Source organism: Pogoniulus pusillus, chromosome 18 (genome assembly GCF_015220805.1).
Source record: "Pogoniulus pusillus isolate bPogPus1 chromosome 18, bPogPus1.pri, whole genome shotgun sequence".
Classification (NCBI taxonomy): domain Eukaryota; kingdom Metazoa; phylum Chordata; class Aves; order Piciformes; family Lybiidae; genus Pogoniulus; species Pogoniulus pusillus.
The window spans coordinates 10,212,742-10,235,252 of record NC_087281.1 but is presented as its reverse complement, the minus strand read 5'-3'; the positions used below and the strand labels follow the sequence as shown (position 1 = coordinate 10,235,252).

General features: G+C 46.3%; 1 protein-coding gene across 1 annotated transcript in view; it reads left to right on the top strand.

Annotated features, from left to right (window-relative positions):
* EPAS1 (endothelial PAS domain protein 1) overlaps positions 1-22,511 on the top strand; it is a 137,965-nt gene that overhangs the window by 715 nt on the left and 114,739 nt on the right. The window lies entirely within an intron of this gene.

Below are 22,511 nucleotides of genomic sequence, written 5' to 3'. Positions count from 1 at the left end.
GTGATTAAGGAAGTTAAACATCTTCCTTATGAGGAGAGACTGAGGGAGCTGAGGCTCTGCTGCTTGGAGAGGAGGAGACTAAGGGGTGACCTCATTTGTGTATAAAGATGTAAGGGGTGAGTGCCAGGAGGATGGGGCCTAGGCCCTGCTCAGTGATGCCCAGTGACAGGACAAGGGACAATGGGTGGAAGCTGAAGCATAGGAGGTTCAGTGTGAACCAGAGGAAGATTTTTTTAACTTGTGAGGGTGACAGAGCACTGGAATAGACTGCCCAGGGGGGTTGTGGAGTCTCCCTGTCTGGAGATAATCAAGAACCATCTGCAGGTGTTCCAGTGTGATCTGCTGCAGGTGATCCTGCTCTGGCAGGGGGGCTGGGCCAAATGATCTTTTGAAATCCCTTCCAGCCCCTGACATTCTGTGATTCCTCAGCTGGTTCTTATTCAGACTGATAGTCCTTCCCAGGCTGTGATCAGGCCTCATAAAGACACATACCATGTATTTTGTCTTCTGTGTCAACTTCATCTGAATCTTCTCTAGTTCTGCCATGTGCCTTTCTAACACAGGTTGCTGAATTAAGTGTGGTTCAGTATGTGGGTGCAAAGTGGGTTAGTGCAATGACTAATGTGTTCTGCTGTGTTTTCTGTTGCATTCTTACATGTTCTTATCAAAGTTTGTTCTCAGTGATTTCACAGATCAGTGTCAGTTGTAAATCTAATGCAAATGCTATTATATGCCAGTGGGATGAAGTTAGGGAATTAATGTGGCCAAGTCAGGAATTATAAAAATAGAATATTTTATGTTCCTGAAAACCCTGCCCCCAAACTATATACAGAGATAGTATAGGATTGTTTACAGATTCTAATTCGATTGGGAATTCTTCAAAGGATGTTATGGACAAATTTAGAGATTTAGGAAGTCAGGAAAAGGCTATGTCATAACACAGCTTCACCTCACTATCAATCAGGGTGAGCAGACGAGCTCCTGGCCAAGCTGGCAGCTTGTGGCTTAGAGTCACGCTGATGTGGGTCAAGAACTGGCTGGAAGGCCAGGCCCAGAGAGTGATGGTGAATGGTGCCACATCCAGTTGGCAGCTGTCACTAGTGGTGTGCCCCAGGGATCAGTGCTGGGCCCAGTCCTGTTCAGCATCTTTACTGATGATCTGGGTGAGGGGATTGAGTCCAGCATCAGTAAGTTTGCAGATGACACCAAGCTAGGAGCAGGTGTTGATGTGTTGGAAGGTAGGAGAGCACTGCAGAGGGACATAGGCTGGATGGGAGGGCAGAGGGCAATGGGATGAGATTTAACAAGGCCAAGTGCAGGGTTCTGCACTTTGGCCACAACAGCCCCAAGCATCGCTGCAGGCTGGGGACAGAGTGGCTGAGAGCAGCCAGGAAGAAAGGGACCTGGGGGCACTGGTTTTATGGTTCTTTTAGATTGACCAGTCATAATGAAATTCGGTTATATTCAGGACATAACAAAAATAGGTCAAAAAGGAGTTTAACCAGCACAAAATTCTGCCTTAGTGCAAGCTTCCATTTTAGCACTAAACCTTCCATGATTTCCTTCTTGGTATGGTTTCACTACTGCTGTCATTCTCCCTGTATTTACCTATGGTTAGGCTGCTTGTCCTCAGCTTATTTATTTAGAACATTTTGTGCAACAAATATTGTTCCAAAATCACTTTACAGGACATACTTTACTCCCTAGCAATACAAGCTTTTAGTGTGCCTTCTCTTCACACATTAGCTACAGTGAAGAGGGGAAAGGACAAACGTTTTATTAGCACCTATGTGCCAAAATGGTTTCCACTCCATCTTTCCTTTTACCTCATCATTACTGTGGAAGCAGGAGATAAGAGCAGCAGCCTGAGATGGAACACAAGCTTCCACTATAAATATTGTGAAATGGTTGTGCAAGACTCTCCCAAACTTGGAAAAGCATTAAAGAATTTTCACATTTGTACACAGATGTTTAATTCTTAGTTCAGCATAAAGTCAGTGACCTGGAGTCTATTGCTGATTTGGGTACTGGATTGAGAAGCAAGTTGAGCATTTCATACACCTGTCATCACCCAGTACTACTAGTTTGATCTAATGTTGCATTTACCACAGGACACAGCACTAAGGTGAGGCTAAAGCTGCTAATGTCTGGCTGATGCTTGTTTATGACAAAGTGCATTCTCATTTTGCCAAACATATTAAGATGGCATGTTACCAAAAGGGCAATGCATTCAGAAAGGATGCCACAGAAAGGGAAAGTAAAGAACATGAGCTTTTGGTGGACGTGAGCTGTTAGGTTAGTTTGGCTACCCTTATGTACCTGTACCCTTGACAACCTTTTAGGAATAGGGAAGATATTCTTTGAGTGACTGTGCTAGTTTGAAGCTAGCTAGAATGTTTTGGTGAGAAGAACTAGATTACAGGCTGGGAAAGGGGAACAATGGTGATGTCTCCTTCCCTCATAGGCCTGCTGAGAAGTATAGGAACAAGAAATAAAAACATAGATAACCACTCTCATTTGGGCTGCTGGCTGAGCTGCATCTCTCTGACCTCACCCTCCATTTTGGACTAAGCCACTTTGCTTCCTAATCCCCCTGGCTGAACCTCCATTCTTCCTTGGGACTGGAGTAAGGTTGAGAGGAGTAGGGGAAAGGTGCAGGGGTGGTTGGGAGCCCCTCCTGGGGACTCAGGTTTCTGGGAGGGCTGTTGTGTTTCTGTATTCCCTTTTACCTTGTCTATTTCTGTCTATAACTGTATATACTGTAAATATCTTCTTGTATCTTGTGCTAGCTGTAAATATAAGCTTCATTCAAATTTCCAGAGCTGGCTGAGTCTAGTCTGGGTGACTTACAAAGTGTGTGTGGGGGGCAGGCAACACTCAGACCATCACAGTGACAGTAAATACAAGCCTGCTCAAATATGTCTGTTAGCTGGTGACAGTTGCAGAGAGGGACTGGAATATCAGCACAAAGAATTGTGGCCAGATATCAGAAATGCATTTGTTACTTGTACTTTCATGTGGGGAAAAAAGAAAACAAGAACAGTTGCCTAAGCAATGTCCTGTTTTCATTTAAGCAGTGTGGAGCTTGAGACTTCCAAACTCTGCAAAGGGACAGGTGCTATTATGGCTATTTTACTAACTAGAAAACTGAAACTAGGTGCTACAATGAAGTTTTGCTTCTTGTTGTACCTGTATAAAGTCATCAGAACAGCCAGAAAAAGAGCATGGATGCCCAGCTGCTCAGTGCTCTCACTGCACTGGTGTTTTGTGAGCACAAGGTGGTTTCAAAATACACTTCACATAACACCTACTGCTGGTCTCCTGTGAAAGGGCTTTGTGGCTGCTTGGAGTCCCTCTCATTCTTCTTTTCAGTTGCCATACCTAAAGACAGTCAAAAGTTGTGTGCAGTCTGATAGAGTAGTTCATGCATGGAGGAGGTGTGGTTTCTGGATTGATAGTGGGATAAGCATTTTATGAAACATGGTCACACTCAGGCCATGATTTGAAAACCTTTGTGATGTAGGAAAGCTATTTACTTGGAGTCACTGCTACAGCAAAAAAAGAACAGGTTTCTGTTGGTTTCTGGTTAATGGGCACTGAGAAGTAGATGAAGATATCAGGCATATGGAGGCATGTTTTTCTAAATTATGTTGACTAAAATGAGCAGAATGAGGGTCAGAGATTATGCAAATCTCACTTAGGTAGATGTTTAGATGAGGGTGGGGATCACTGGCCCATTTAGAAGCAGACTTAAGGCCTTTTAAATTTACTTGTTGAAGCCACTATTACAAGAGGGATATGGATGTGCTGGAAGGTGTCCAGAGAAGGGCCATAAAATTGATCTGAGGGCTGGAGCATCTCTCCTACACGGAGAAACTGAGGGAGTTGGGGCTGTTCAGTCTGGAGAGGAGAAGGCTCTGAGGTCACCTTGTTGTGGCCTTTAAGTATCTTAAGGGAGCCTACAAGAAAGCTGGGGAGGGACTCTTTAGGCTGTCAGGTAGTGATAGGACTGGGGGGAATGAAAGAAAGCCAGAAATGGGTAGATTCAGACTGGATGTTAGGAAAAAGTTCTTCACCATAAGGATGGTGAGACCCCGAAATGGGTTGCCAAGGGAAGTGGTGGAAGCCCCAACCCTGGAAGTGTTTAAGGCCGGGCTGGATGAGGCTCTAGGCAGCCTGATCTAGCATGAAGTGTCCCTGCCCATGGCAGGGGAATTGGAACTAGATGACCCTTGTGATCCCTTCCAACCCTGACTGATTCTGTGATTCTGTGACTAAATGACATCTTAGCTGCTGCCATCCTAGCACATTGCAATTGCACTCTTATTTTCCTGTACTTGACAGCAGCTGAACTTCACAGATCATCAATTCAGCTGTTGTGAGGTCTGTTTGAGAGTTATGATCCTGCTCCACTGTAGTACAGGGGTTTGTGAAATCCTCCAAACACCACCTCCTAGCTGCTGAACTAAGGCCCTGAGTAACCCCAAGTCATCCCAAGAGTGCAGGACTCTTGCTGGATCACTGGTATTACAGAGCAGATTGTTATCCATGACTTCTCCAATCCCAAGTAGAGGGGCAACTTTTTAAGCATCTGTCACCACAAAACTCTGTTTGGGCACTCTGAAATACACATATGTTCCCACTTAAAACACCTCTGATGATGGAGACAGCATACTAGAATTGTCACACTCAGTCCACCAAACGTGGGTCATACAGTGCTGATCCAAAGCTCACCTTGCAGTGAGTCACTCATATTGTTAATTGCATAGTCATCTTACACTATAGATAAGAGGTTCCTGTGACCTGACCTCACACTGCACATAACCAGCTCTGACTTGGTCAGGCAGCAGCAGGATACAGATTTACTTCAGTGGATGAAGAATTGGAAAAGTGTGTAGAGGACCTTTATTCTGATGAGTCAAAGGGCTACAAAAGCAACATTGAAATACCACCCAAGAAACCTCCTTCCAGTAGGATTCAATTTACATATAACATTATCTCAGAACATCCCTGATGAAAGCTTTCTGAGAGGCCCATGCCAAGTGGTGAAGTGTTGAGATGCTCATCTTGGTCACATTATACTTTTTCTCTTTACTTAGTTGGAGGTAAAAGTAACGCACCACAGGAGTAGTTTGCGGTGGATGATGGAGTACTGCGTTCAGTTTTGGGCTGCCCAGTTGAAGAGGGACAGGGATCTGCTGGAGAAGGTCCAGCAGAGGGCTATGAGGATGATTAGGGGACTGGAGCACTGCCTGATGAGGAGAGGCTGAGGGACCTGGGGCTTTTTAGTCTGGAGAAGAGAAGACTGAGAAGAGATTTAATAAATGTTTATAAATACCTGAAGGCTGTGGGTAACGAAGGAGGGGACAGGCTCTGCTCACTTGCTTCTTGTGATAGGACATGGAGCACTGCATATAAGCTGCAGCACAGGAGGTTCCACCTCAACACAAGAGGGAACCTGTTTACTGCAAGGGTCACAGAGCACTGGCACAGGCTCCCCAGAGAGGCTGTGGAGTCTTCTTCTCTGGAGACTTTCAAAGCACTTCTGGATGTGTTCCTCTGTGACCTGAGCTAGATTGTATGGTCCTGCTGTGGCAAGGGGTTTGGACTCAATGATCTCTTTGGGTCCCTTCCAATCCCTGACATCCTGTGATAGTGCTGCCACCATGTATTTGGTCCACAAACTGAGAGAGGATCTCCAGATGCAAGACTCCAAATATGAGAGCTTTACTGGTATTTTTGTTCTTGTTAATGTTTCTACCCATGTTGGGAGAAAGTCTGGGTGATGAAGAGTGGAGAACATTCACTTGCATTTGCTGAGCTATCTAGCAGCAATTTAAACCACCCACAAGTCGATTTCAGAGCCAGAAGGTTATCAACACCAATAAAAAGGCAGTTGTCTTATAGCTTACACACTCTGCATGGGCAAAAGAAACTCCTGGTACATCACTTACATGCAAATTGAAAGCATTTCTGTAACCTCTGACCCAGCTTGTAAACAGCAGATTCCAGGAATTCTGCTGAAAACCATACAATACTAAAGCAAACTTAGCAACAAACATGCTTCCCTCAGTGAAAAAATCTGGGGACGGAAGAATGCAGGACCTTGAGATGCACTGCTGATTGTGGGGAAACTGCTGAGGCCACCTCCTACCTCCGGGCTGGGGAAACGCCCACCCTGGTGCAGCTCCCGCTGGAAATACACGGACCAGCCACGGCTGCCCTGCGTGAGCACCTCCTCAACACGCAGCAGGCATTCACAGGGCATGGCACTGCAGCGCCAGGAGTGAGCGGACATGCAATTGGAGATTGCTCTTGCATGGAAGAGGAAGCCATAGGAGAGCTCTGCAGAGGGACCTGGCCAGGCTGGGCAGATGGGCACAGTCCAACGCCATGACTTTTAACGAGGCCAAGTGCTGCGGTCTGCACTTTGGCCACAACAACCCCAAGCAGTGCTACAGGCTGGGGACAGAGTGGCCAGCAGAATGCCCAGGTGGCCGAGAAGGCCAATGGCATCCTGGCCTGTATCAGGAATACTGTGGCCAGCAGGACCAGAGAGGTCATTCTGCCCCTGTATTCAGTGCTGGTTAGGCCACATCTTGAGTACTGTGTTCAGTTCTGGGTCCCCCAACTTAAGAAGATGCTGAGGTGCTTGAGCATGTCCAGAGAAGGGCAACAAGGCTGGTGAGGGGCCTGCAGCAGAGCCCTGTGAGGAGAGGCTGAGGGAGCTGGGAGTGTTCAGCCTAGAGGAGGCTCAGGGCAGACCTCATTGCTGTCTACAGCTACCTGAGAGGAGACTGTAGCCAGGTGGGGTTGGTCTCTTCAACCAGGCAATCTGTGACAGAACAAGAGAACACAGCCTCAAGCTGTGCCAGGGCAGGTTCAGGCTGGATGTTAGGAAGAAGTTCTTTACAGAGAGAGTGATTGGCATTGGAATGGGCTGCCCAGGGAGGTGGTGGAGTCCCCATCCCTGGAGGTGTTTAAAAGGAGGCTGGATAAGGCACTTAGTGTCATCATTTAGTTAATTAGAAGGATTAGGTTGGACTCAATGATCAGTCCCAGAGGTCTTTTCCAACCTAGTTAATTCTGTCATTCTGTGAAGTCAACTCACTGGAAAGACAGGATGGGTATTCTAATGGCAGCAGAAGAACTAAGGAGCAAGTAGATGAGGATAGGAAAGACAGGAAACATAGCCACCCAGAATGAAAAGTCCCCCTGGAATGGGAGAGGTTTTCAGTGATCAAAGAGAATGATGAGAAGATTGCTGAGAGGTTATTGAGGGAGAGAATGTGAATCTCAGAAGCTAAGCTAGGAGGGAACAAGAAGAATTCAGAGTGGATATCTGTGCATCAAAGGCCAAGCTACTTTTAAACTAGCTAGCTTGAGTACCATTAGTTTAGCAGTGCAACAACTGCATCCAAACACCTGGCACCTGAGGGAGAGGAGTTTACAGTTGGGTGCAACTTGACATGACTCCTGATTACACTGCTAGGAGCAAAGAGTGATCTGGTTTGAAGGTAACCTGGGATGTTTATACACAATTTGGCCTATAATGGAGGCATATCTAAATAAACCCCATAAATCTAAATAAAACAGCATAAAAAATGTCACTGTGTGTTGGTGTTGTGTATGTCCTCGTGACATGCACAACAGCAATGTAATGGCAAGAAAATAGGTATATTTTTTTCATGATGGAAACGTCAGAAGAGAGTAGATGAAGAAAAGGTAGGTAAAGAATAACAGTGCCAGTCTATGGCTGTTAGCCCACTCCCATGGTAACGCTGCACTGAATGGTCACAGTGCAGCTTTTGCTGTTATCCTTCCTGTCAATTTAGCAATGCAAGGAAAGCTTTTTTTTTTTTTTCCACAAATCAAAGGCAATAAAGCAAAGCATGCACCAAAACAAATGTGAGGTCCACTTAGTAACTTGTCAGCCTCCAGGAAGAAGATAGACTATTACACTAAAGCAAGTGTTTTGTGTATCTGGTGTGCATTTTAATTCATCAGCGTTCAGACTGCCCAGTTTTCAAAGTAGAAAACTAGCATCATGTGACTGGTTGACTAAGCTGACAAAAGGGGTAGTATTCAATTTTGTTACTAGTTTTTTAGCCCAGAAGATCTTTGTGGTGTGCTGTGATAGTTAAGTCAGCCTATCAGTCCACAGTGGCTGAAAAAGGGGTGATCAGGTCCATCTTAGCCATGTGATTCTTGCCTTATGGGCACTGTGAGCTGAGATTCAAGGATGGTAGGTACAGTACTCCATTCCTCCTCTCCACGTATGGGTTCCCTGAAGCACTCTTATGGGAAATGGTGTAGGTCAGCACCCACTCTCCTTTACAATGTGTAGAGCCTATTTAGCACACTCTGCTGCACAAGGAGGGCAGTCTCCTTTCCTGCCTTTTGTGGCTTCCTGTTCGCACTGCTGGCTTTGTGCTGGCTCTGGCAATTGCCTGACCTCTTTTGAGACAATCCAGTTTGCTAATCTGATAGTAAACAACTCAGTTCATTACATGAGTCAGTTCTCTGCCATTTTAGAAGGCTAAATTAGTTCAGAAAAGGGTCGTGAGCATGCCAGACAACTGCAAGTGGTGTGGTTGTGGAAATGGGAAAGACTGTTTTTTGCAGTGGTAGAGAGTGGGCAGTTCAAGTCACCTTACTACTTCTTAACTAAACCATTGCAAAGGTGAGAAATAACTAAAGGACAGTTCTGTGCTGCAGAAAACCATGCTGGTGAATCTGCGGTGTTGCCCTGTCTTGGAATCAGTTCTGGTCCAGTGCTGGCATGATGAATTAGAGGATGCAGTTATCATAGAATCAGTCAGGGTTGGAAGGGATCACAAGGGTCATCTAGTTCCACCCCCCCACCACCCCCCCCGCCATGGGCAGGGACACTTCATGCTAGATCAGGCTGCCTAGAGCCTCATCCAGCCTGGTCTTAAACGCTTCCAGGGTTGGGGCTTCCATCACTTTCCTGGACAACCCATTTCAGGGTCCCACTACCCTCATGGTGAAGAACTTCTTCCTAACATCCAGTCTGAATCTACCCATTCCTAGCTTTGTTCTATTCCCCCCATCCTGTTGCTGACATCCTAAAGAGTCCCTCCTCAGCTTTCTTGTAGGCCCCCTTAAGATACTGAAAGGCCACAACAAGGTGACCTCAGAGCCTTCTCCTCTCTGGACTGAACAGCCCCATCTCCCTCAGTCTCTCCTCATAGCAGAGCAGTTGCAGCCCTTCTCTGGACTCATTCCAGCACATCCATATACCTCTTGTAGTAGTGGCTCCAGAACTGGACGCAGTACTCCAGGTGGGGTCTCATCAGTGCAGAGTAGAGGAAGAGGAGGGTTGCTGAAAGAGTAGCAGTTCAAATGTAGCCATTCAAATTAGCTATAAAATTGAAAGGTGGATTTTAATACACTAACAGGAAATCCCACAGCTTTCAGGGGAAATTCTCTGACAGATTTGGATAAAATACATGAGTTAAATTGACCCACCTGAAAAAAGTGAGGGAGGAATTTGCCAGCCATTCCAGTCAAGAATGTCTTGTCCCCAGTTAAGCAGCCTGTGTTCAATCCAGAGCTGAACAGGCCCTGTCCCACTCAGACATGAACAACATCACCCACCTGGGTATGACCTACTAGTGTACTCTTTGTAAACCTTCACACTGGTATCAGTGTTGTGCTAGGGGCTGTGTGATCACCTGCATACATTCCTGCTGCTGATGCTCTCCAGAAGAGCTCCTATGGGCTTACAAGAGTGGTACAGATCAGCACCCACCCTCCAACTTGTTGGATGTGAAAAGTAATGAGGTGGATTTTTTTTTCCCTGTGAGGGTGGCAGAGCACTGGAACAGGCTGCCCAGGGTTGTTGTGGAGTCTTCCTCTCTGGAGATACTCAAAACCCACCTGGATGTGTTCCTGTGTGATCTGGTCTAGGTGATCCTGCTCTGGCAGGGGGTTGGACTGGATGAGCTTTTGAGGTCCCTTCCAACCCCTGACATTCTGTGATTCTGTGTAACAAATGATGGGGCTGACAGAACTGTAGCATTCTAGTAAAAGAGTTTTGCATTGGGTTTGTGGTTTTTTTTTCACCACAGACATTTTTTGTTTTCCCAATGTGTAGGCCCCAGAGACACCAGGTAGGTGCCATAGCCATCAGTCTGTACCTGTGCAGCAATATTCAAGGAACTGAGCATGCTTAGTATTTCACTGAGAGAACTAATGCAGTAGCAGTGGCTTTGCTGAAGCATGCCTTTGTTTCTGTGATTTTCATGGCCTGAGATGGGGACTTAACAGCCCTTTCCAAGGCATTGTCTCACAGCTCAGCCACAGCCTTGGCTAATACAATGTTGGGCTGTTCAGTCCAGTTGTTTCAATGAGAGAACTGAGAGCCTGGTCTGTAAAGTGCACAGCATCATCCTCAGGTCTCAGGAGGAAATTCACTTGAGTGGAGGCATGCAAAATGTAATATTCAGTACTTCAAAGAATCCTGCAAAAATGCCAAGTTAATTGCAGCCCATTCTCCTCAATCTGTGAATTCAAAAGTTACCTACATTAGATGCACCCTCTCTTACTGTTTTTTGAATCATAGAATCAGCCAGGTTAGAAGAGACCTCCAGGATCATCCAGTCCAACCTAGCACTCAGCCATATCCACTAAGTGCCTCAGCCAGTCTTTTCTTGAACACCTCCAGGGATGGTGACTCCACCACCTCCCTGGGCAGCCCATTCCAATGGTAAATCACTCTCTCTGTCAAGAACTTCCTCCTAATATCCAGCCTATACCTCTCCTGGCACAACTTGAGACTGTGTCCCCTTGTTCTGTTGTTCTATTGCTGGTTGCCTGGGAGAAGAGACCGACACCAAACTGGCTGCAACCTCCCTTCAGGTTGCTGTAGACAGCAATGAAGTCACCCCTGAGCCTCATTTTGTGTCTCTTGATTTGGTTTGGTGATGTTTCCACTTCTATAATGTATTTCCCCCCCCCCTTCAAACTAATTTTGTCTCCATGTCCTTTTTTTTCCTTCGGTTCATGTCAAGGCCTGGGGATTGAGGTGCTGGGTGATATTTCTGCCTACGGTCGCTAGTTTTACCCAGTGCCTGCTGTGACTTTGGCTAAGATACTACAATTCATTCAGTGTCATTCACAGCAAGAGCAGAGCAGAAAATGTTTCATCACAGGAGCTCAGAACATTGATGATAGTACCAACTCTAAAGGCAGAGCACTAGTTACCCCCCAGCTAGCATTTCATGGAGGTGGAAGGCTGAGTTTCTTCAGCCACCGCCACCATCTGTCAAAATGCATCCTAAAAGAATGGACACCCAACATTGTGCTTTGAAAGTTCCAAAACTTGATCCAGTCGTTGAGTTTGTATCCCTCAGACAGTACAGCACAGCTCTCCTAGCCTGCAAAATTATACCAGCTGGCTGCAGGCTCAGAGGGAGTGAAAAGAGTTGCATCAGACTCCCGAAACAGTGTGGTAATTCATCTCTTTGATTTGGCTAAATGTTTTATAAGGTCCGAACACTGACGGAACGGAAACGTGGTCATTCTGCCTTGTTTTGCTACCCCACACTCCTTCTCTTCCCCACAGCCACTTTTTTTTCCTCTTTGCTGCCAAAAATATGCCTGTTAAAAGAAACAGATTTACCCAAACTAGCCATGGTGCGTGTAAGGCAGCCAGCTTCCACAGTATTGCAGCCGGTAGCACGTGGGCTCGGAACGCACCGCTTGGGTCAGCAAAGAGAGGTTTGATCAGAAGGCTAATGAGTGTGCAGAGCAGCAACATTTGCCCCTCAGTTTGCTTTGAAAACTGGTTTCCATGTACAGTAAAAGTAGCCATACACTTTTGTGCCACTGCTACCCAATGCTCACAATGAGCGACTCTAAGTGAAAGGAGCTACTGATGCAGTTGGTCATCCTCTGTCCCATGTGCCCAGTGATCTAACACTCATCGACTCCTTGAAACCCTTTTCAAAGTAGATCCGTGCTGAGGGGGCTCGGGGGGAAGGCTGCGGAACTACTCCAAGTACTTGTGGCTTTATTGGCAGCTGATGTGACTACTGATCAGTGCTCTGCTGTTCTTCCAATGTGAGAAATGTGGTTTGAGATTCATAGGGGAGTCTTGCAAACTTACCCCCCCCCCCCCCCCAAATAAGAAACCCATATCGCTACTGCAGCCACAAAGGGAGACTCGCATCGTCAGGATTTTGTTCTGTGATAGAAAGAAAGAACAGAACAGATGACTTTGATGCCACTGAGTCACCACTGCAGTTGCCCCAGGCCATAAAACAATTGTGTTGTAAATACTCCAGAACCCTCAGAGAAGAAACTGAGCTTGTTAGAGGAGGGGTTGTTTCATCCCCTTTTCCCCACAACTTCTGGAATAAGGTCAGCACTCTGCTACCTCTCCTCTTCTGTTGAGACTGTGAGTTGAGGAAAATCCTAGTCTCATGCTCCAGTTCAGGGGAGGATAAGAAGCACCCTGGCACCTGGTTCATTTTTTTTAGCTGACTAGTGTCTGCTTTCCTGATGGGCTGTGCATGCTCTGCCAGTTTGTGCTGCTGGTGAGAGCCCAGTGGATGCTTCCTCTGACCTCTGCGTGGGTTGAGTTTCTTTGGGTTTGGCCTGGCCTGTCTTGCCTCCCTGAACTGTACAAACCATTCATTCCTGCCACAAGGCAGAAGGAGCTTGGGCCAGAGTGAGGAGGAGTACACATTTACATTACAGATGCAGGTCACTGGCACAGTTGGGCAGTGTCAAGATTTGGGGTACTGGTGTTAGTCTTGCACTGGGGAGAGTAAAAGAGTGGTATGCTTGCTAGTGACTCGTGAGCTTGGTTGTTTGGACACATGAGGCCCTTCACAATGCTGTTTGGCCTGCAGTACTTGGAGGCATCTAGCCAGGATTTAATTATGTGTCTTCTCCAGTGTGCTGCTGGTCATGTCCTTCCTTGTTCTTTTTTCCCTTTCCAGTGCTTTTCTCTGGCCAGTTGAAATCTAAAATCTATTGAAAGAAGGAATCTTTTTACAAGGATTTAAAAGTGAATGCTTTTTCCTCTTATTGTAAGTTTTAATATTGCTGATATCCATCGAGTTTACTTGTTGCTTGACATGTAAGCATAAATATATACAACTCTCTTTCCTGAGGGTAGCTGAAGTGACAGATGATTTCATTGTCGGGCATACAATGGAAAAGAAGGGCTGACATCTGCTATAGTGATATGTTTTCAAAAGCATGTGTTGTCATCTCTTTCTGTTGTGTGTTATGCAATGGTAGTTAGAAGTGGCAAAGGGAGCATCAGTCAGCTGCTTAGCAGTGATTTGAAATTTCTACTCAGCAAACTATTGACACCTTCCAGTACCTGACAGTGAAGTAAGTATGGACATGTACAGCATCTCTTTGTTTCTGAAGCACTGTGCTAACTCTGGAAAGACAACAAAGGAACTCTTCTTTATAAGAATCAAAATCTAGCAGTCCTTACTTGGGCCATGTCCAGATGTCTCCATTCTGGCCATGAGTTTATCTGCAGAAGCTCCTTGCTCATCCATGCAGGTCTCCTAGCACTTCTACCCAGTTTTTTACTGATCTTGGGCATGGAGGAAGTGGCATTGAAAAACTGACCCACTTTCTTGGGCTCCTTTACCTTCTAGAGCCTTAGCCCATGAGACTCCTGTAAGTAGATCTTTGAAGGGTACAAAGTTAGCCTTGCAGAAGTCCAGGGTTGTAATCCTACTTACTGCCCTGCTCCTACCCTGTACAATACTAAATCCCACCATGATGTGATCACTGTCACCAAGGCTGTTCCTGACCTTAATGTCCCCAGACAGTCCTCCTTTATTAACACAAGGTCCAGCAGTGCGCCTCTCCTTGTTGGTATCTCCACTACCTGCCTCAGGAAGTTATCATTGATACACTGCAAGAGCCTTTTGAACTGTGTCTGCTATGTGGGCTTGCCAGCAAATAGCAGGGTGATTGAAGTCACCAAGGAGTGTGTCCTAGGGGCTACCTCCAATTGACTGCAGAAGGCCTCATCAACATCATCTTGGTTTGGTGGTCTATGGAATCATAGAATCATAGAATCAACCAGGTTGGGAGAGACCTCCAAGATCATCCAGTCCAACCTAGCACCCAGCCCTAGCCACTCAACCAGACCATGGCACTAAGTGCCTCATCCAGGCTTTTCTTGAACACGTCCAGGGATGGTGACTCCACCACCTCCCAAAGGTGGGAAAGGCCCACAACAGTTTCATTTCCCCTTTCATGTCCCTTAATTCCCACAAGCTTTCCACCTATTCTACCTCCCCTTCTGTGCAGAACTCAATAAATTTTCACATAGAGAGAGCACCATCACCACCCTGCCTTATTGGTCTGCCTTTTCTAAACAGTACATAGGCATCCACAACAGCAGTCCTGTCTTGGTAACTATCCCACTGTGTTTCAGTGATTGCAGTTAGATCACAGTCCTGCAACCTAGTACAGATCTCCAGCTCCTCCTACTTATTCTCCACACTCTGTGCATTGGTATATAAGCTTTTCAGAGAGGGATTTAAGCCATTAGTTACTTTTCACTCTTGGCATCTGTCCATTCCCAGTCACTTCACTAATACTACCCTATTAGTGAACCCTGTGCTTTTATTGTCACTTATACCACCATAATCCACTGCAAGTGGGACTGCAGCTTGAAGGTCATCCTTAGTCTCTTCTCTAGTGAGCCTGGTTTTATCCCCTTTCAGCCTAGTTTAAAGCCCTTTCAACAAGCCCCACCAACTCCTGTGCAAGGATACTTTTCCTTGTTTGAGAAAGTTGCACTCCATCTGCCACCAACTGACCAGGTGCCATGTAAACCTTCTCATGACCAAAGAACCTAAAATTCCAGTGGTGGCACCAGTCTCTGCACCATGTGTTAATCAGATGTGTCCCCCACCACTTTCAGTGTTTTCTTCCTACCATTTGAGGGACTGATGAGAACAGCACCTGTGCACCTGGCCTTTAGCTAGTCATCTCAATGCCTTGAAGTCCTCCCTAACTGCCTTTGGACTTCTCTCTGCAACTTCTTGATTACTGACCTGGATAACTAACAAAGGATAATAATCAGATGCAAGCCCAGGGAGGTAGCAGACTTCCCTGTGGGATGGGTCAGGTAGACAAACAGGACCTTCTGTTGCCCTCAAAAGAGAGTTATCTACTACAATTACCATCCTTTTCTTCCTCTTATAAGAAGTCCCAAGGTGTGGGGGTAAGTGACAAGCCCTGGGTGACTCACTGATGGATCTTTGTCTCCATTCCCTTCTACCTCCATATCTATTTTTTTCCCTGCTTACAGCTGTAGTTTTAACTTTCCTTCGCCCTCCAGACTTGCCTGCATTATTGAGTGACAATGCCTGTCAATGCTGGAGTCTTAATCATGATGGGAATGGATAAGAGCAGGGCTTTGATTTCCTAGGCTTGATAAACTTTCTTTGAAAGAATTGTGGATCCAAAAAGGCTGTCTGTGTCCATTACCATTTATGTCAAGCAGTTATTTCCATCTGGATTTATTGTTCAAAAGGCTGTGCTGTTCAAATTTGGTGAGGGCTGATTGCCACCTTCACCCAACATGAAAGGACAAGGGGAAAAAATCAAACAGGCTTTTGTGCATTCCTACACAAAGGTTTCAAATCAGGAAAGCAGACAGGATTCTTACAGGTGAAGAAAACCCCAGAGTATTCTCAGCAGTGGGACAGCTGGTGTGACACCTTTGAGGGCAGGACTACCATTCAGAAGTGTGCTGGTTTGAGGCTAATTGAAATATTGCACTGAAATTAAATCCTTAGCTGTGAGAAGAAAGAAAACAACATGTGCCCTCTATCACCAATTCTTCTGCTGAGAAATGCAATGAGTCAAAATACAGATAAGACACTCACTTCTTGCACACTGCTCAGCTCTCACTTCTGGCTGTGCCTTCTTTCTGCTCTCTGTGGCTGCCTCTTCCTTAACTCTCTCATTCACCTAATCCCTTTTTCCTCTAACCTCCTTGTCTTTCTGACATCTCACCTCACATCTCCAGATTTATCATGTGAGATATATGTGAGTTGATCTGGTTATTTCTGAAGGGAGGGAAAGAGGGAGAGGGAAGGGGTTTAGGTTGGGAGCCTCCTGGGGGCTCTGATTGTTTCTGGGAGGGGTATGGTGTTTCTGTACGACTTTTAACTTGTGTATAACTGTATATATTTGTGTATATATGCTTGTATATTGTGCTAAGCTGTGAATATAGCTTCATTCTTTAACTTCTGGCCAGCTGAGTCTAGTCAGGGTAATTTTCTTAAGGGGGGGGGGGAGGAGGAGGTAACTCCCAACCCATCACAAGAAGGCTCTTGATGGACTGGAGAAGTGGGCCAGTGCCAACTGCATTAGGTTCAGCAAGCCAAAGTGCAAAATCCTGCATCTGGATCAGGCCAGTCCCAGCCCCAAATACAGGCTGGGTGCAGAGTGGGTTGAGAGTAGCACTGAAGAAAGAGACTTGGGTATATTGATTGATGAGAAGCTTAACATGAGCCACAAGTGTGCTCATGCAGCCCAGAGGGCAAATCATACCCTAAGCTGCATTAAGGGGAGTGTGGCCAGGAAGTCAAGAATGGTGATTCTTGCCCTTTATTCTGCTCTTATGAGACCCCCACCTCAAATACTGCATCCAGTTCTGGCATCCCAATCATAAAAAGGACACAGAGCTGTTAGAGTGAGTTCAGAGGAGGGCCACAAAGATGGTCCAAGAGCTACCTGTGCTCTGAGGGTAGGCCAAGGGAGCTGGGATTGTTCAGCCTGCAGAGGAGGGCTCTGGGAGGACCTTAGAGGAGCCTTCCAATACCTGAAGGGATCCTATTGGAAGGCTAGAGAGGGACTTCTCATAAGGGTGTCTACAATAGGACAAGAGGGAATGGTTTTAAGCTGGGGGAGAGTAGGTGTAGGCTGGATCTTATGAAGAAATTCTTCAATACAAGGGTGATGGGACTCTGGAATAGGCTGCCCAGGGAGGCTGTGGATCCCCCCTTCCCTGGGGGTGTTCAAGGCCAGGTTGAATAAAGCTTTGAGCAGCTGAGTGTAGGTGAAAGGCATCCCTGCCCGTGGCAGGGAGTTTGGAGGAGATGATCTCGAAAGTCTCTTCCAACCTAAGCCATTTTGTGGTTCTATAATTCCTGAGGCTTTTAGCTGTCTTCCCCCTTTCTGCTCCATCCAGGTGGAGCACTGTGGGGCTGTCCTCACCATGCTTTTCTGGCAAAAATTGCAGTCCTGTTTCCCCTCACACACACACAGATTTTTCACCCACGCTTAGCTGATGTGTGAACTATCACATTCAGTGGGTTTTACAGAAAAATGATTAAGCATTCTAGCCAGTGGCAGTGCTTCAGTCTTAGTTTCTCCTGAGTTATTGTCAGCACTAGGATTAGGATACCCTCTTAGATCTTTGGTTCAATTACTGCTGTTTAAAAGGTAATTTTCTAGATGGAGGCTGAAGAATGTGTCAAGATAGCCTAATCTGACCCCTCGGCAAAGAATTCACCTGTGATCTTGGCCACTAATGCCTACAGGTAACCCAGTGACCTAGCCTATCTCTCAGAAATATATGCTCTTCAGCCTTGATCTGAAGACTATTACTGCTGGCTTCTTTATCACAGCCCTGGGTAATTTGGATTTCTTGTGAGGTTTTTTTGTCCTTGTCTGAGGGATAGAGCTCTCTGGTTACAGCTATTCTCTGTAAGTACCTGTGGATTGTGATCAGGTTAACTTCTGTCCTCTTGGATAAGTTTAAATCCTCAAACTGTCCTCACTATGTGCTCTTCTGTCAATTTTGTGTCACTCTAGACAATTTTTTCAGTTCAATGTTTTTTTTTGGCAGGAGGTAGTAATGCCACAGGGTCAAATGCTTGGTACAAGGTGCTCCCCTGTACTCGCTTGCGTTTCTAACATGGAAGTACTATCATGGCCTTTTCAGTACTCGTGTGTATGTGTTGGTTTGCTGAGGTAGTTAAACATTAATATTCCCATTTCACAAATTGAGAAACTGGAGCTGAGCAGTCAAATAACTTATTCAGGGTCATCCTGTGATCCAGTGATACCTGCTCCTGTTCTGTGTCTGCTGATCTCCACTGCTGTGCTGCTGCTCGCATCTGAACCTGAAGGCTCCCTCCTCGATGACTTTCAGATGCTATCTGTTACTATGTGTGATGGTCCTGCCCCCCCTCACTCTGAAAATCGCCCAGACTAGACTCAGACAGCTCTGGAAATTGAATGAAGCTTATATTTACAGCTTAGCACAATATACAAGCAGATATTTACAGTATATACAGTTATAGACAGAAATAGACAAGGGAAAAGGTAACACAGAAACACAACAGCCCTCCCAGAAACCTGAGTCCCCAGGAGGGGCTCCCAACCACCCCTTCACCTTCCCCCACCCCTCTCAACCTTACCCCAGTCCCAAGGAAGAATGGAGGTTTGGCCAGGGGGTTAGGAAGCAAAGTGGCTTAGTCAAAGAAACGACAGAGAGGGGTGAGGTTAGAGATGCAGCTCAGCCAGTTCCCCAGCAGAAGCAAGACTCCCTTATCTATGTTTTGCTTTTGTTATTATTTAAAACAGGATTTCATTTATTTATTTTAGAGTAAGATAACCCCACAAAAAAAATAGCTGAGACTGCTGCTCAGTTTGTGTTTACATCTTTTGGGTCCTAGTAAAACATATTTCACAAATGTGCTTTAATGCTTCTGTTAAATCAGTGTGATAAATCATATGTTTGATTCAAACTGCCTTAACAACCCCCTGCAATGAGAGGGAAGGGGGGACCCCAAATATATCCTTTCCTTATTAAGAATTGAGGAAGTGCAGGATGGATAATCTCATCAAAGCAAATAGCTCAACATGTTCTTATAGTTATCTCCTGTCTTGTCATTGCTAGGACTAGAGTCACTGGGATTTGAGTAAAGTTGGGCTTATTATTAACCAGAGCTTATGTAAGATGTTTTTGCGTCTGATTCTATTTTTGCAGTTACTTGGACTCTATCTTTCAGGCACAAAATGCTGCCTGTGTAAGAGGACTCACACAAAGCAATTGTAATTAGAGCTGGCTGAGCAACAAACAGGGACTCAAAAGCAGGTTGGTGTGGTCAGCCTGTGCTTACTGCAAAGCAAAATGTGATGGCTTTACTTTCCTCTGAGATTTTGGAGGTAGGGATGGAGGAGTCCCATGAGGCATAGGGGACACAACTGCCACGTATACAAGGTGACAGATATGAGAGTGTAAAATGGTGTAAGCCCTATCAGCAAGGTGCCACTGCTACAGTGGTCAGTGAGACCCTTTCACAGAACCAGCTTGGAAAAGCCCCTCAGGATCACCAAGTCTAACCTAGAACCCTACTCTACAAGATTTGCCTTAAACCATATCCCTAAGTACCACAGCCAAACGACCCTTTAACACATCCAGGGTGGGTGACTCCACCACCTCCCTGGGCAGCTCATTCCAGTGCCTGGTAACTCTCATGGTGAAAAACTTTTTCCTGATGTCCAACCTAAACCTACCCAGTCGTGAGGTGCATGCCACTGAGTGCTGCAGCATCCGAACTCAGGAGGGCTGGAGGCTGTGCAGGACCCTTACCATGTTCATGTAGAGTCCCAGGGCAGGGCTCCTCACCGACCAGCAGCAGAGAGCCTCAGACATTTACACCTACAATGAAAATGGTGTAGGGCATGCAGGCTTTGCGAGTGGCTTTCTGCCCTGTTGTAGGAGGCTAACTTTATGGCAAAACAAGCACCTCCTGGCTGCCTTCCCCAGCTCTGAGCCTTTCTGAAGGGTCACAGGCTTGTCCAGAACGGTGCTCGCCTGCAGTGCTGTCCTCCACTGCACACACGAGTACAGCCTTGTGCAATGTGTGGTCACTGTGGGATCGATGAATTGCTGCTCTCTGCAGTGAGATGTCAGTTTGGCCTTTTGGACCTTCTCAGGACTGCCACTACTCTGCTGATCTTTTTTTTTTACATTTCGCTTTTCTTTGTATTTGTTTGGGTTGTTTGGTTGGTTGTTTTTTCCCCCTGGGAGGCACAAGTCAAAACAGAAGTGAGGCAGGACCAAGGGAGATGAAATCTCTGCGTAGACACCATTAGGATTTTTCTCAGGAACTGGCATAGCTTTGCCATGAATGAGGAGTTATAGAGAATAATTCCTGCCATTTTTCCTTGTCCACCCCCAGTTCATGATGAAGCCGAACTCCCCCTGCTTCAGGCAGTGCTGCCCTCCTGCACCCCCTGCCGCAGCCTTCACTGCCTCAAATATGCCAGTGCAGGGGGTAGGTTGGTTGGTTCTGGCACATGAGACTGAGGACCTGGGACAAAAGTTGTGATTTTGTTCCAAGGGTGGGGGCAGGGCAGTACCCCACACGTACATGTCCATTGCTGCAAGGAGCCAGAATATGAAGACTTAATAAAATAGCTAAAGTGTCCTGGCTGCTGTGAGTCAAATGGTTCAGTGTCCCATGCTTGTGCGCAGCCTGTTAGAGGAAGGAAGGACCTTTTTTTAAGGTTTTGGATTTATCTGTCTCATACACATAAATATGTGAGACCTTCTTAAGTCTTTCAATGTCTGCTGGATTTTACCCCACATCAGGGGAGGGAGAGGAAGCCAGAGAGGTACAAACTTGGAACCTGTGGTGGCTCCTGTGTGGAATTGGAGGTCAGTTCATGGCTCCCACTATCTCTGATGCACTTACCTCCAGGCGACTGACATGCCTCAATGATGCTGACACTGTAAGTGCATCCCTGGCAAGGCACCCCTCTCCATCATGCTACAGTTGGAGCTCCTCACCTGTCACCCTGGGGGCAGCTCCTGCTGAGTTTCTCCAACTGTCCTCATATGTTGTCACAGTATGAGATAGTGTCCTTAGAAATGTAAAAGCTTTGCTGGCTGAGGGTCCAATCTTGCTTTAAAATCTGCTTTGTACCTCTCCTCAGGGTTGAAAGCCTTCTGGGGAATGAGAGCACCTTGAAGTTTCTGTCAAGTCTGAAGTATGTGGGGCTGTTTTCAAGAGGAGAATTGCCAGAACATTAACAGCTCTCTCTGGCATGAAACTGAAGGGGGAAGTGTAGCTTATCTATGCCAATGACAGCTCCCTGAGTAGCTCCCCCAGGTTCTGTCTGAGCCACTTTTGTGGGATTTGTGCCTCCACAGGAGCATTAATTGTATATTGAGGTGTTCCAGTCTCAGAGCTTGGAGATACAGCTGTGAGCCACCATTATTTCTGCTCAGTCTCTGCTGTATGAGGGCCTGAGGACCTCTGGAGAAGGTTTGTGTCTTGGGAGAGGTGAAAATGACACTGTTGCATGACAGTTGATGTCCTTGACTTATCGGAGACAGAGACAGAGCTGAAGGAAAAAGGGTGGCTGATGTATGTGCTGTTACTAAGTAGTGTTCAGAATGCAAAATCTGCTTTTCTCAGGGAAGTGTCCTGGTCTTTGGGCTTTGTTTACCAGTTCTGCTCATGTCTTATGACCTCTTGTGCTAGTTTGAAGCTAGCTAGAATGTTTTGGTGAGAAGAACTAGAACACAGGCTGTGAAAGGAAGACAAGGGTGGTGTCTACTTCACTCATAGGCTTGCTGAGAGGTATAAGAACAAGAATCCAAACATACATAAGGCACTTCCTCTTCTTCTTGGGGCATTGCCTGAGCTGCACTTCTCTCTAGCCTCTCTGCCATCTCTCTGATTAATCCACTTTGCTTCCTAACCCCCTGGCCAAACCTCCATTTTTCCTTGGGACTGGGCTAAGGTTGAGAGGGGTAGGGGGAAGGTGAAGGATCACACAGGACGTTAGAGGTTGGAAGGGACCCAAGGAGATCATCGAGTCCAACCCCCCCCCGGCAGAGCAGGACAATCCTATCTAACACAGATCACAGAGAAACACATCCAGACAGGCATTGAAAGGCTCCAGAGAAGGAGACTCCACAACCTCCCTGGGGTGCCTGTGCCAGTGCTCTGGGACCCTTACAGTAAAGAAGTTCCCCCTTGTGTTGCAGCAGAACCTCCTGTGCTGCAATTTACACCCATTGCTCCTTGTCCTACCCCAGGGAGCAGTGAGCAGAGCCTGTCCCCCCTCTCCTGACCAGCCCGCAGGTATTTATAAACATTTATCAAATCCCCTCTCAGTCTTCCTTTTCCAGACTAAACAGCCCCAGGTCCCTCAGCCTCTCCTCATAAGCCATGCCCTCCTGTCCCCTCATCATTCTCCTAGCCCTCTGCTAGACCCTCTCCAGCAGATCCCTGTCCCTCTTCAACTGGGGAACCCAAAACTGAACATAGTATTCAAGATGGGGTCTCACCAGGGCAGAGTAGAGGGGGAGGAGAACCTCCTTTAATCTGATTAGTTGTAAAAGAGCATTTCAGTTATAACTAGACAGGAAAACATTATCAAAACCAGCAATAATCACCCTTCAGGTTACAAAAAATACTTTCTCCTCTGATGCCTCTGCAGTGATTATGTATTTGCTGTATTTT